The 12,756-nt window shown below is 41.1% G+C and overlaps 1 protein-coding gene across 1 annotated transcript in view; it reads left to right on the top strand.

Annotated features, from left to right (window-relative positions):
* CSMD1 (CUB and Sushi multiple domains 1) overlaps positions 1–12,756 on the top strand; it is a 1,828,277-nt gene that overhangs the window by 1,166,655 nt on the left and 648,866 nt on the right. The gene's annotated exons all lie outside the window — the stretch shown is intronic.

The following is a 12,756-nucleotide window of genomic DNA, read 5'->3' as shown; positions in this document are numbered from 1 at the left end:
CAAAATGCATTTTATTCATAAGGAGCATTGTCCACCCCTCAGTTTCTTCTGATGCTGCCAGAAAGCTCTTGAATTGCAAATATACTGCCTTGAAGTTTGGTAAGAGTCACAGTAATTTGTTTTCACTTATTCTGGGACCCAGGCAAGGCCAGTCTTTTTCTTCCCATACCTGCCTTTGTGTGCCTTTATCTTTCAAGGCCACATATTCTAACTGTGGTTATAGGAGAACAGGTATGGAAAGGACATATCAGTGGGGGCTGGGGTCACTAGGTGATATAGTGGTGGGGGATGAGGAATACACCACCCAGTCTCATAGGAAATTCTGAGTCTTCTCTGTATTACTCCACATCAACAGATACATCTATCCCTGATTTATAACCATCGTAGATCACTATTTGGAATAACAATTGACTGATCAGACAGGTAGGTAGGTAGATCTATAGCGTTATTTCTAAACTGGTGATTGATCTTCTCCAAAGGTCCCAATTAACTGATTGGCATGGAACTACAGAAAAATTTCTAGGTATCATCCTCTAAACCTCATCAGTGGATTTGGCACCTGTACCAGTGATTGGAAGAAAGGTGAAAAATAGAATATCAAGTTTGAAGATACTCTAAATTGGTAGATATAAGAAACAATTGCAATAGTTTAGACATATCAGCCATTGATGATATATATAAGCCGTGATTAGAAAAATTTGTACATAAGTCCCAAGAGATAAAAAGATGCAAAAATATAAGGAGGGGTAAACACGGCTTAACAGTGATACATGAGAAAACCTCTTCAGGCTGACTTTGAAGTTCAAGTCCAAGACTAAATGGTGGGAGGGAGCTGCCTTTTGTTTCATTCACCTCAGGCCTTATATCACAGGAGGGGTCATGACTAAGGCTGAATCTCAGCCGACCATACGTGGAAAGTCAGATTCAGTACCGGATGTCACCCTTTTGTGACAAAACAGAGAGCGCCTGTCAACGCCAGGCGGGAAGGCATTATGAGAATTTTTGTCGCTCCTGAGGGCAGAACTATCACCTGTGAATAGAAGCTACAGGTGGTCCTTCCTGCTGATTCTAGAACAAGCCTGAGGGCAGTGGAAGGCAGGAGGCAAGCGATGGCTCAGGCTGAGCCTCTCAGAGCCCCCGGCAGCTGTCCCAGTGACCACCTCCGCTGGACACCACTCTGCCCTGACTTTGCAGCTGAGAGGCCTCAAGGTTTTCACTCTGAGGACAAATGAGGGGAAAGCTTCCTGTCCTGTAGGAAAGTGTGTTATTCCTGTAAATTTTCCCTTTTTTTTCTGCCTGGATTGAACATCAGGAAGCCCCAATTTGTATTGTACTTTATTTCAACCAGACAAACTCAGGGGGAAAACGCTGTTGTTATTACCAACACAATTGCTAAAAAGAAAAGCAGAGTAAAAGAGCAATCTAAAAAACCAGCAAGAACAATACTAATAGTGAAAACACACAGTGTCTATTAAAAGCTAGTTTAATATCTATGTAAATATTCTGTCAAAACCCCGGATAGCCAAAGCAATCTTGAAAAAGAAAAACGGAGCTGGAGGAATCAGGCTCCTGGACTTCAGACTATACTACAAAGCTACAGTAATCAAGACAGTATGGTACTGGCACAAAAACAGAAATATAGGTCAGTGGAACAGGATAGAAAGCCCAAAGATAAACCCACGCACTATGGTCACCTTATCTTTGATAAAGGAGGCAAGAATATACAAAGGAGAAAAGACAGCCTTTTCAACAAGTCATGTTGGGAAAACTGGACAGCTACATGTAAAAGAAAGAAATTAGAACACTCCCTAACACCATACACAAAAATAAACTCAAAATGGATTTAAGACCTAAATGTAAGGCCAGACACTATAAAGCTCTGAGAGAAAAACATAGGCAGAACGCTCTATGACATAAATCACAGCAAGATCCTTTTTGACCCACCTCCTAGAGAAATGGAAATAAAAACAAAAATAAACAAATAGGAGCTAATGAAACTTAAAAGCTTTTGCACAGCAAAGGAAACCATAAACAAGACAAAAAGACAGCCCTCGGAATGGGAGAAAATATTTGCAAACGAAGCAACTGACAAAGGATTAATCTCCAAAATATACAAGCAGCTCATGCAGCTCAATATCAAAAAAACAAACAACCCAATTTAAAAAATGGCAGAAGACCTAAACAGACATTTCACCAAGGAAGACATACAGATGGCCAAGAGGCACATGAAAAGATGCTCAACATCACTAATCATTAGAGAAATGTAAATCAAAACTACAATGAGGTATCACCTCACACCAGTCAGAATGGCTATCATCAAAAAAATCTACAAAACAATAAATGCTGGAGAGAGGGTGTGGAGAAAAGGGAACCCTCTTGCACTGTTGGTGGGAATGTAAATTGATAGAGCCACTATGGAGAACAGTATGGAGGTTCCTTAAAAAAACTAAAAATAGAACTACCATACAATCCAGCAATCCCACTACTGGGCATATACCCTGAGAAAACCATAATTCAGAAAGAGTCACATACCACAAAGTCCATTGCAGCTCTATTTACAATAGCCAGAACATGGAAGCAACCTAAGTGTCCATCAACAGACGAATGGATAAAGAAGATGTGGCACATATATACAATGGAATATTACTCAGCCATAAAAAGAAACCAAATTGAGTTATTTGTAGTGAGGTGGATGGACCTAGAGTCTGTCATACAGAGTGAAGTAAGTCAGAAAAAGAGAAGCAAATACCGTATGCTAACACATACAGATGAAATCTAAAAAAAAAAAAAAAAAAGGTTCTGAAGAACCTAGAGGCAGGACAGGAATAATGATGCAGACATAGAGAATGGACTTGAGGACATGGGGAGTGGGAAGGGTAAGCTGGGATGAAGTGAGAGAGTGGCATGGACATATATACACTACCAAATGTAAAATAGCTAGCTAGTGGGAAGCAGCCACATAGCACAGGGAGATCAGCTCGGTGCTTTGTGACCACCTAGAGGGGTGGGATAGGGAGGGTAGGAGGGAGATGCAAGAAGGAGGAGATATGGGGATATATGTATTTGTATAGCTGATTCACTTTGGTATAAAGCAGAAACTAACACACCATTGTAAAGCAATTATACTCCAATAAAGATGTTAAAAAAAATATTCTGTTAAAGAATCTGAATCTTGGGGTGTTTGGTGAAGAAGGGGAACATTAAAAAGCACAGTTCTTTGCTTACTGCCTTTCTAACATTATTGTAGTCACATTTATCATTTGTGGTCACTCGTAAGACTATAAAAATTCCATCAGTGTTACTCAAAGTGAACGAGATTGCAAGTTATGTGAGATTCCTATGAAAACTCTTTGTGTTTCCTAAGCTGCTAACACAGCCCTCTGTTGGTGTCTCTGGAGGAGAAACTGCTTCTCCAGCCAAGAGTATGATGCCTGGATAGGTTTTTACAACTTCTAAAAACAAAGAATACATTCCTTTTAACTTGGTACTTTTCTTGGTCAGATAAACAACCACCCACCACCATAACATCGTCTTTCTTCTTTTCCTTTATGTTTTCATCCCTACGTTCTTCCTTCTCTGAATCTTCCACTTTCTTCTTTGGCTTTTATCTCTTCAATCATGCCAGCAAGTTATGCTAAAAGTAGTAGTAAGGTTGATTGACAAGTAAAACTGCTCTATAGTTGCTAAACATATTCACCTTTAAAATAGCATTGTGAACAAAAAATGTGGCAATGGCAATAAAAGCCACTTGATAGATTTGAAATATCTTGTGTCTGTAATGGGCTCTCACAGAATAATAGATTTATGTAGGACATGTTATTCTTTAAATCAGCTGAAAATTGAGCCCGTTCTTTATATGCTGCCTCCATCATTAATTATAATTAAATAAGTGCCTTGTTAGCACAATTCATCATGTAGACATTTTTGATGTCTACAAGATGAATATTTTTAAAGATATATTAACCTTGAACCATGAATACCTCTTCACTATTACGTAGCCATATATGCACTGAGCTCCAGTTTTACATATATTTATCTGGCCATTTATAAAAATACAATTTTCACAAAATGAAATTCCCATTGATTTCTGTAACTGATCAATCATTTTGAAAGTGTTTGTAAAAAAGTTCCAGTTTATATAAAGAACACTCTGGCTCATAAATCAAGGGAAAACCTGACCGTGGCTTTAAGTTTTGTGTTGACACAAACAATTAGCTTTCTTTTTAGGTGATCATTCTATACCACTATTGATTTTCCTTTTTATTTAAAATGAAGAACTTTGTATAAAATGAAGACTTTCATGTTGTTAAAAACATATTTTGGAAAATTGGGAACTTCATCTTTTCAGATTAGTTCAAGTTTAGGTAAAAGTTATGCATTCTCCATTCTCCAGTGCTCACACCTTCTGCAACCTGTAGAAGTTCTACCTCCAAGGTAATAGACCTGGATCCTGGGGCCAATGCATGTGTCTGTCTCTCCCTTTAGAACAGTAAACAGTAAGGACCATAAACTATAACCTGAAAGGGGCTTAGTTAACGTATGTTGAAACATGAAGGAAATCAGGTGCTCATACTCTTCCCAAGGCCCATGGATCATTGGTCTGCAGAACTAGTGAGACAACCCCTAGGTGGCATTCTCGTTCATTTCTATGGCCTTGGGCACCTTTCACTCTTCCACTAAGGGGACCTTTCAGGTAGATGGGACATGTTTTCTTTCAATCAAAATAAATTAATGAAATCTAATCTTATAACCTCTAAGTAATTCTTAAAATCTCTAAAAGGAAAAAGAGTTTTTTTAATAAATATAAATTCACTGAAATCAGAAACACATACCACTTTCCCTAAATATATACTTTAACTTCTCTGAGAACCAAAGATTCTTGCAAAGGGCCAACTCCAGGGCTTTGAATAATTCACAGAAGATCCCCACCTATGTGTTCCAAGCTGCTGACTTTTGGCCTCTCCTTTTTTATTAAGTACTCATTATTAGCCAGTATCCTTTCTGCCCTGTGTGTCTCGCTACCTTAGTCTATAAAACGAGAATAATAGTATCTGTGGCCCCTAACCACTGTGGGTAGCAAATACAATGAAAAGAAGGTGTGGCAAACACTTTGTAAACAGCACTGAGACATCAGAGCAACCATCGCCCATCAATAACCATTCCTTGAGCTCAGTGTGTCCTCCTAACCCAAATTAACTAAAATAGTTTGATCTTCAAAATTTTAAGAGGTATTTTAAAATGTAAAAAATGGGAAGACTATCATCTTACATTGTTGGCAGTAATTGGAATTGGTGCAGCCTCTTTGGACAGCTGTTTTATGGGAAAGTTGGACCTGAGCCTTTTCTAGACCCAGCAGTTCCACTCCAGGTACATGCCCAGCAGAAATGAGTACAGATGTCCAACAGGACACACGGAGAGAGAATGTGCACTGAAGCTTTATCCATGGTTGTCAGACACTGGAATTAACCTAAATGTCCAGCCACAGTAGAGCATGTTAAGGAAGTATGTATATTCGTCCAGTGGAATACTAAATAAAAATGAAAAAAGACAAACTACTTCTACAAGCAACAACATGAGTGAATCTCATAGACATACTATAGAGTGAATGGACCCAGACACAAACACATGCACCCTGCATGGTCCATTTACATGACATTCGGGGATCTGCAAAACCAAGTAGTTACATGAGAGCTCTTTGCTAAAAAAGAGTATTTTGCTTTTTACTTTGTGTGTGTGTGTACATTTCGATTTAAAAAGTGTTTCTACAAAGGGTCAGAACAATCCCCTTCCTCCAAAATGACAATTTCTTTAGAATTTTCTTACAAATAGGCCCAGACAAAAATACCTAGAGACCCCCCCCACTCAATGTCATGGTCCTATTGAAGGTCAAAATTAAGAAGAGCCTCACCCTACATACAAGGAAAGGAGATAGTAAGTGGGGTGGCCCCTCGTCACACAGCCTGTAAATAAATGGCAGAATCAGGACGTCAATAGAACCCTCTGTGCTCTCTGTTCAATGTCACCCTTTCAACTCTATTTTCTCCATCGACTTGCAGTACTGCTTCTTCTGTTGCCAATCAGAACACCTTTCTTTGGGGAGTAGTGATTTATTTTTGTAAAAGGGAAATCCCAAAGAAAAAAGTGACACTAAAAGACAGCTATACGTGAGTGACAACTTTATCCATTTTCTCAGCTTGATCTATTCAGAGCAGAAGAATGGCAGAACCCCCTGAAGGAACAGGTGTAATAACAATGGGGGGGGGGTTGGCAGAAAAAATAAACATGGAGAATGAAGTATTGAATAATAGGATAAAAATATTCCTGAATGAATATGAATACATATGGATATGGAACTAAAGGGCATCATGCAGGTAGAGGCTGGAGTTGAAAAGAAGTTAAAGAAATGTACATACAGTCCTGAAGAAGGAGGAAAATGACAAAAGGAACAGGGAGATGCTTCACAGCCCAGTGAAGGGCTGCCCTTGGCGAACAGGTGTGAGGGCTGCCCTGCGTGTGTCATACTCGTGTGACACAGACACATGGAGGAAGCCACTTTGCAGACACACCGTCCACAGTGTAAATCCAGCCACAGCAAGCACTTTCACTGTGTGGAGTGAGGGGGTGGGGATTGGAGGTGAACAGCTTGGTCCAAGCCCAGCGATGGATGGACCACGGGAGACACGTGGCCCTGATCTAAGTCCCAGTCCTGTTATATGGAAGCCTGTTTCCTGCCCTACAAAACAAGATTGGTAACAATGACCACCATGGACAGAGGTGTGGATTAGAGGATTAATCCTGTGAAGCGTATAGCTCGGTGCCCAGAATGGGTCCCCCTGCACCTCAAATTCGGGTCTGCAATCTCCGTATAGGGGATGACCTGGACGTCTGTCTCACAGACTTTGTGTGCAGAATGCAGTGAGGGCTCGCAGGGTTTTACTACCTTTATAAACTTCCTGGAAGTTCGCCGGCCTCTACTCCTTTTGTTTACTCTGTTTCACTGGTCCAAGTACGATGGCCATTCACTGGACAGCAGCTCAGGCCGTTCAGTTGATCTGTTCAGGTCCCTCATTGACGATCTGAATGTGACCTCACTGCGCTGGGACACATGGGGCCAAAGAGGACGGGTCGTGCTCTGGCCCCCAGTCCAGGGAAGAAGGGAGGAATACACGTAAACGGACAATTTCCGGATGATGTGAGTGAAGCCAGGCACCAAGAGCTATGAATTAGAAAAATGCGCCTCTGCTGACGTCGGAAGGAGCAGAAGGGCTGTTGGAGAAGGTTTCCCAGAGGAGGGACAGCCTGGGTTGCACCCCGGGCGTCCGGGAAGAAGGAGGGGACGGATCTCGGCAAAGAGAGGAGCACGAGGAGAGCCAGAGCAGCAGCGTCGAATGCAGAGGTGCATTCAGCCTTCTGCAGATACAGCATGTCAGTCCTGGGGTGGGAGGGGAGACAGAGAGAGCAGGGAGGAGCAAAGGGAAAAGGGTGGGCTGGATCCCGGGAGGATTTATGCCATCCTTAAAAACGTGACTGTAACCGTGGGTAAACAGTGAGGATCCCGGAGTGTTTGAGAAGCAGAATCGGAGAGCAATGCGCACAACTTTGTTGCTAAGGCTGCTGGGTGGTACTCTTTGGTAGCTCTTGGGGGGCCCCTGGGGCATCTCAGGAAGAAGGGCTGCAGGTGGAACACTCTGAGACACTGAGCACAGGAACCGGGACTGTCCCCAAGTCGTCATATTTAACAAAGAGGGGAAAATGTTGCTGAGATACACATATTTGCCCTAAAGCGGTGACATGCCCTTCATCCCAAGGCTCAGCCACCAACACATGTAAAGCATCAGTATATTTGAAAGAGAATGTGCCCATCAGAGGGGTGTGTGTGTGTGTGTGTTTGGTGGTGATCATGGTGGGTACTTGGCAAAGGGAGAAACCTAGTGTCAAACCTGTGTCAGCCTGTCTTCTTCAGAGCCCAGTGAACCAGTGCTGGACAAGAGAGATGAAAGCTTCATGGCAGGGATTCCAGGCTCAGTAAGTGGTGGTCTGGCTGTAACCCACTTCCTCTTGGGAACACATGAGGGAGCTTGTGTTAATTAGCACATCATCAAATGGTAGTGGCGAACCCACTGTGTGCAGCAACGCCTCCATCTGCAGCAGGAAAGCCCCATCTCTCATGGAGCTGACATCCTCGGGGGGAGAGAGAAATGCACCAAACGAGTCAAGACCACAATGTTGGGGGATACATTAGGGGTCACGGGCAAGAAAGGCCCTTCAGAGGGAGCAAATTTGACCTGAGATCCCCATGGCTCGTGAAGGTTAGAAAAAGAGCAGCGTAGGCAGTGAAAACAGCAAGTGCCAATCCTTCGAGGAAGGAGGAGCCGGGGAAGAACACAGAATGCTGAAGGGTGAGAATTGCCAGAGATGCATCAGGGGACAACCCCTCGGGGCCTGGTGGGGAGGTCCGCAGGGACAGATGATATTTACTTTATGTACAAGGCAAGGCTGTAGAATGTCTGGAAAGTGAGAGCGAAGTTGTCTGATTTAAGACCATCACTTGAGCTGGTCTGTAGAGAAAGCCACTCTGTGGACTAACATCCCGTCCCCTCCATGAGTGATGGCGATCCTTCTACACGAATAAATGATGCTGTGGGTCTTACCATCTTTTTTCTCATCTTGGTTCTTGGGCCCCACCCTGAGATACGGATCATGTCACAGCACTGGTGAATGGTGCTTTCTGGTCTGCAAGGTGGAGGGCACACCTGAGCTCAGGTGATCAGCTGGGGCAGCACAGCCAGGGGTCACCTACCTGCAGGGCTCTTGTCCTGGCCCAAGTGACATACCCCTCAGCTGCTCCCATGTGTCCAAAAACCCACCCGCACTGCACAACATCACCGTGGGCTGTCTGTCCGTGATGTATTAGACCCACCCACTTAACCTTTGTTAAGGCGGGGAAGCGAGTGTGATCGTGTGTGTGTGTGTCAGCACATTCAGAAATCACAAAGGTAAAAATCCATTGTGAACAGGACAGAACAAAGAGAATGTGCTCAGATTTCAGTAGTAATCACTTTCACTAGACATTGGGAACAATTTCTTACTAATGTTGAAACTAGTGTTGAAGAGGAGAACATATTTCTTAAGGAAAGTATGTGATTTTATTCATTAGAGATGTTAAATTAATATATAGGAGTCTCACCTAGAGGCAACCTAATGGAGTAAATGAACTTTTGAGTCCATTCCAGACTTTTAAGTCAATGCATTTTCATGTATTCATTGATTTAAAAATTGTGTTTGGAATATTAATGCACAGTAAACCTTAGCCATTCTACGTAAAAGCACTTAAACTAAAGCCTTCCTTTCCCTAAACTCCTAAATGTGGTTCACACGGGGGGACTGGAAGCCGGCAATGTTATTCAGTAAATCACAGCTATTTAGAATAGATTAATGTGTAGCACAGGTAGATGTCAAGTTGTTATGCTTGCAAAATATAAAAGCTTTGGAGGGTTATTACTCCCTTGGCAAATTGTCTTTCTATAATTTTTATTTATGTGATGTTAAGATGGAAATTTTTCTGGTTTTTGGTTTATCAACTCCTAACTGTACTCACGCTTCGTGCTTCTTCCCTCCTGGTGGCAGTTTGATCAGTCCCATCTGGAGACTATGTTTAGAGTTTATTTCTAAAGGCACACACATATCCATTTCTCACAGGTACCGCGTGCTTTGGAAATCAAAGCATCACGGTGTACTGTGCCCATGTCAGGAGGCTGTCAGCATTTCCACTGAGAACATAGTCGTCATAGTGTAGTGTTTCTTCACACCCCCCGACACATGCTAGGTCAGCGAGGTGCTGGAGGTATCGCTTACCCGAGATAGTTACTACGTGGAGCTGTAGGGACATTGACGCTCAGTCAGAACCGTAAGGAAGCCAGGAAACTTGAAAATGCACGAGCCACGTTTCTTGTTCTCTTAATCATCTGGGTTGGGTTTCTCAAGTTGCACAGCGAAGCTGCTGCTTGATGTGACACAGAATCTAGGATGAATCTGGGAAAGGAGCGTCATTGTTCCAGAGGCTGCCAATGCAACACTCAACACAGATCCAGATGTGAGTTTAAAACGGGTTTTGAAGCAACGTGGAGCAGAAGTTTATTTCTGGGCACCTGTGGAATCTGGTTTCTTCAAATTGGTTCAGCGTATTTCAAGTTTGCATGAAGTCACTCACTGGAAAGCTCTTTCTTTACTATAACAGTTTCCCAGAAGGGTCTCAGAGGGTCTCTTCCTTCTGGTCAACTCAGTCTGGGCGGTGGCTTCTAAAGCCTCACATGTTCCTTGCAGGCTTCTCCGTGCAGTGGACCATCTTAATCTGCACCATGGTGAAGGCTGTGTGTCCTCCACGGGAGACCTGTGGTCAACTTTTGACCATGATATTGTGTACAGTTTATGAACCCAAGAAATATAACGTAGGAAGGAGAAAATCCCAAGTGTTTTCTTGTAGGTATTTTGAAATTTACCTTGAGACTAATAGGACCTTAGCTTTCTCCAGACATGCGACTTAGCATTTATTGAGCACAGCATCAAGGTCTACAGAAACATGCAGCAAAGTGAATACAAAACTCCTCTTTCCAGAAAAATATATACCAAGTCGCTAGAACGCTGATGTTAGTGTATGTTTGTAAGTCATTGACTCTTCATTTCTTAGCCCAGTGGTAATTCTCTTTGGTTGCGTTTTTTTGGGGGGGGGCCTCCAAAAAGTTTAAGACTTCCTAGTTAAGTCTTCTCCTGTCATAAAACTCCTTATACTTCATAAATGTGGAGTCCAAATCTGATTGCACCACATCCCTGCGTAGAAATCCTTGCAGCCCCATCATGTACAACGTGCAGGGTAGACACCAGAGCTCTCAGAGATTCGTCCTCATTCTTCTTTTCAAAGTCATCTTCTATCCCACATTCCAAACAGCTCAGGCTCCTGACATAAACGCACTGACTGTGGTTTGAGCACATCGTCCTCTACCCGCCCCCTACCCCCAGCCCTATCCCTCCTGCCACCTGCTGCGGCATATCCCTCTTTTTCCATCCTTCTTTGAAGAAACCCTGGCTGGTATCAATCATGGATCCGTCTCTACCTGCAGAACACCTATAGTCTCCTTACGGTGTTTTCTCCACTTTATTGAGGCATAATTGACAAATAAAATTGAAGATATTTAAAGTGTGTTACATGATGGTTCGATATACATAAAAGGGTGAAAGGATTCTCACCATCGACTTAATAAGCACACCCATCCTCACATATTTACCTTTTATTTTTGGTGAGAACATGTAAGTTCTACTGTCTTTGCAAATTTCAGTTATACAGCAGTGTTGTCACCTATGGTCACCATGGTGCACATCTTTTTCAATCTTTTCCTCATTACATTTTTCAGAAAATTGCAATGGTTTTCCAAAATGGTGTAAATAAATATATATATATATGTATATATATATAAATATGTGTGTATACGTGTGTGTGTATATATATATTACTAATTAATAATTGACTCAGGTTCAAAACCTTAACCAAGTCAAAATTAGAGGTTTATTTTACCTCTTGAAATGGTTATAAAGACCAGGGTCTCCTACTTTCCTTAACCCAGACATTATCAGCCCTGGCCACAAAATTGTGACACCTGAGAGATTTTAAAAAGCACCCTGAGATTATGATTTTGTTGGTTTAGGCTGAGGACGAACACTGGCATTTTTTAAGGCTTTCCAGATTATTCTAATGTGGAGCCAGAGTTAATAGAATGATGGAGGCTATCTATAAGCATTTTGATACTTAATTTTACAATTGATATCACCACTGGTAATCTCTACTGCTTTAAAATATGATACCTATTGCATAATATTTTGAAATTCGAAATGTAATTCCTATTGAATCGTCCACATAAAAACAATCATATATTAGAAATAACCTTGGTGTATATTGGAATGAATATACAAAAAACAAATCTACTCTGATAGTAACAAAATAGAAAGTGGGTTGTTCATTTTATCTCTTTTTTTTACTTAATAATTTATAGGCATGGGAGGCACTAGAGCATGCTGTTTATTTATGAGTATATTTAATTGATACTTTCAATATAGTCCTATAAACTATTATCTTCATTATTTTAATTTTCTGTCTTTAGAATGACTTAAAACATAATAAAATATATTTGTTAATTCAACCTTCAATACAAAGGTATAAAATTTGGTCTTTTTCTCCAAGCATTTTTCAGAATGTTCTCTTCTTTGTTTAAAGTAATTTCTCTTTTTTGTTCGAAGTAAATTTTAGGCAATTCCAAACATTGAGACCAAAGTTTCTAAAATCTGTTACATTAATTAATGTCAGTGTTAACTTTAAACCTGTATTAATTGCTACTGCAAACTTAATTATTTATGGTACCTAAATGATAACATTCATTTAAATCTAATTTAACTTGGTAACTAGAACATGATATATATTTACAAAATTCTTATCTGTCATATGTTTATTTCCATTTAATTATATTAACCTGAGGTGTATTGAATACGTACTATTATCAAGACAGATAGTATGAGCTTGCTGTAAAAAACATACTTCTCATGCCTGAAGCACTTTTTGATACTATGGGGAAGACCAGGCTTACTTACTTCTGCTGTTGTGAATCTCGTGTATTTGTTATCTGCCTTTTTGGATTGTTACCTCTGATCTTGCAACTGGATAAGGATGAATTCAAATTTAAAATATCAACCTTGCCAATTTCTTTGTTT

Source organism: Balaenoptera acutorostrata, chromosome 21 (genome assembly GCF_949987535.1).
Source record: "Balaenoptera acutorostrata chromosome 21, mBalAcu1.1, whole genome shotgun sequence".
NCBI lineage: Eukaryota > Metazoa > Chordata > Mammalia > Artiodactyla > Balaenopteridae > Balaenoptera > Balaenoptera acutorostrata.
This window is presented reverse-complemented; position numbering and strand designations above follow the sequence as displayed.